The sequence below is a fragment of the Hakea prostrata genome, chromosome 1 (genome assembly GCF_041222555.1).
Source record: "Hakea prostrata isolate BN-2017 chromosome 1, UWA_Hpros_2, whole genome shotgun sequence".
In the NCBI taxonomy this organism is placed as follows: Eukaryota; Viridiplantae; Streptophyta; class Magnoliopsida; order Proteales; family Proteaceae; genus Hakea; species Hakea prostrata.
The window spans coordinates 45,934,643-45,937,235 of record NC_142600.1 but is presented as its reverse complement, the minus strand read 5'-3'; the positions used below and the strand labels follow the sequence as shown (position 1 = coordinate 45,937,235).

At 42.1% G+C, this 2,593-nt stretch overlaps 1 pseudogene; it reads right to left on the bottom strand.

Annotated features, from left to right (window-relative positions):
- Nucleotides 1–1,366: 1,366 nt before the first annotated feature.
- Nucleotides 1,367–2,593, bottom strand: LOC149029038 (putative polyol transporter 4 pseudogene; annotated as a pseudogene).

Here is a 2,593-nt window from a genome sequence, read left to right as displayed (position 1 = left end):
AGGGCTAAAAATACCTTGGGAACAAATCGAGAATGGCAAGAAGATTGTCCAGGTCCTTGAATGAGTCCGTCACAGGTTCATGGGGCTGCTGGGACAGACCCCTGAACCTGGCAATGGAAACTGCAATCATCTGATCTCCAGGAACCCATGCAAGAACACCACCACCAACGGCCCTGCAAATTTGAGTTGAGTTTGTCAGTCTTCAAGTTTAATACAGCTTCAATCCTCCCCCAGGTGCCACTTTTATCTTCCATTTTCGGAAGGGGGCCTGGGATGGATTTGGAACTTGAATGAACAGAACACGAAAAGAAATGTACTGAATTCAAACCTGTTCCAATCTCTACAACATGTACTGAACCTTCAGCCCTCTTATATTAATAAACTCGTGCTCTATCTGGTCCATTAGGGTCTTGGATTATTCTTGAGGATGCAAGCTAAGCTATCAAGAGACCCAGAGCGAGGCAATTCTCGGTTTGAAGTGGTTTTAAATCTCAAGAGACTTTCGGATTTACAGGTAAAAACAATTAAATGAAGAACCAATCCACTTGAACATTATTTTACACAGGCTCCAGAAAAGGATAGTTTATTGTTCAGACAAAATTCCAGTAAGTAGTGGCATCTTCTTCTTTTTTTCTCCAGTTAAATAAATAATGAGGTGAGAGAATATGATAAACCTTAATAATCAATTCAGTTTAATTTAATTTAAATTAATTAAATTTTAACAATAAGTTCTACAGGGAGATGGAACTCTTATGCTCTAGGGAGAGCATCCGTGATAGATTGGCGCCTGGAGGGCTTGCAAACCCAGACCCAGGGTGAGATCATCAGCCTTTCATCTGTAGGGGATTGATTGGTAAGGGTCTGTCTTGTGAGTAAAGAACATGGAGGGATGGCTTTTGGATGATGAGGCATTGGTTAGGTGAGTTGGAGATCCAGAGTTCTGGAGCCCCCCGGGGGGGTGGGGGGGTTACAGCAGGTGTGGGCAAAACGGGTTGATCCGGAAAAGATTCCAGGATTGGTGGAATTAGGAATGCTGGTGGAGAAGAATAGCAGCATGAGAAGAACAGCAGATCCCCAAGAATTAACAGCCAAAATGGCGACAGAGGACACAATAGAGTGGAGTACATGGAGAAGGCAAGAATTCAACCAGTGGGTCACAGAAATTTTCAGGTGTATAAATTACTTTCCAAATGCTTGGGTTTCATTGATGTTCTCTTTTTCTGTTTGCACTCAAAAACACACAATACCTAAATTTGTTGTTTCTGTGGTTTTTTGATCTGAAAAGAGATGAACCCTCAGTATCATTTGATTGAGGTTCATTAAACAGTCGACAAACGTTAAACAAGCATGGCTGTTTCTTACCAGAGTTTTTGAAAGGTGATTACGGGTGATGGCTCCCAACTTTGCATGAATCTGTCTCAACATCCATAATCCACCTCAAAGCAACACTGCATTTAAATCGAAGGACAAGGAAATACCATTTCTGAAAAATGAGAGCAATAGCATTATGATGACCAAATCAATTGTTCTGTTTCCTATATAAGTATAATGCACTCTTTAAGAGCTACAATCAATTTCTAATAGTTACTCGGGTAAATGACCATAGGAGGGACAGTATACATCAGGGTCTGAATAAGTTGAGGGAGGCTTCTGAACAAATAAAATGCAGTTCTGATAACAAAGAACTGCCCTCTTGGTTGAATGAATTTTAAAACTGAAGCTCTTATAGCTGTATTATTCATGCAGCAGCTTGGTTTCTACTACAGATCCTGTACAGTTGAAAACCAGCAAGATTTCCAACCAAAACATGAGAAGGCTGCTTGTCTTCCTTCAAACTAATCGTAGAGTTAGAAGACTATGTAGGGAGAGTTCTGGTTCATCAAACTGGCTCACAAGCCAGTCATTGTTGCTGCACTAGATGCTCCACATCTTCTAGCTCAACCTCACCACCTTTCCATCCTACCGTACTCTGATAAAGCAACTCAATCTGTTCCAAAGACTTCCCCTTTGTTTCAGGAACAAAATAATAAACAAAGGCGACGGAGACAGCTGAAATCAGGAAAAATACGAAGAAGGTTCCTGCCACTGTAATGCCATGACACATGGACAGGAAAGACATGGCAATGAGGCCACTGCTCACCCTATTTCCTACGGCTCCAAGTGCTGCTGCTTGGGCACGTAGTTTGAGAGGGAAGATTTCAGATGTCACCACCCAGCAAACTGGACCAACTCCTATTGAGAAGAAAGCAACATTCGCACAAACAGCCAAAATTGACAGTGGAATGGCTACTCCACCCTTGAGGAAAAAAAGAGTAAGACTTAATCCCAGCAAACACAGAGTCATCCCAATTGTGCTAACGTATAGCAATGGTTTTCTCCCCACTCTGTCAACGAGAACAATGGCAACCAAAATGAATATAGTCTTGGCAAATCCAACAGCAACAGTAGAAGAAAGCCGCACGGTCTTGTCCTCAATTCCAGCTGCTTTGAAGATTGTGGGGCTGTAATATACAGTTGCTTCCATACCTGTGATCTGCTGGAAACATTGAATTCCAATCCCAGTAATCAGCATTCGACGAACTGCAGGAGAAGG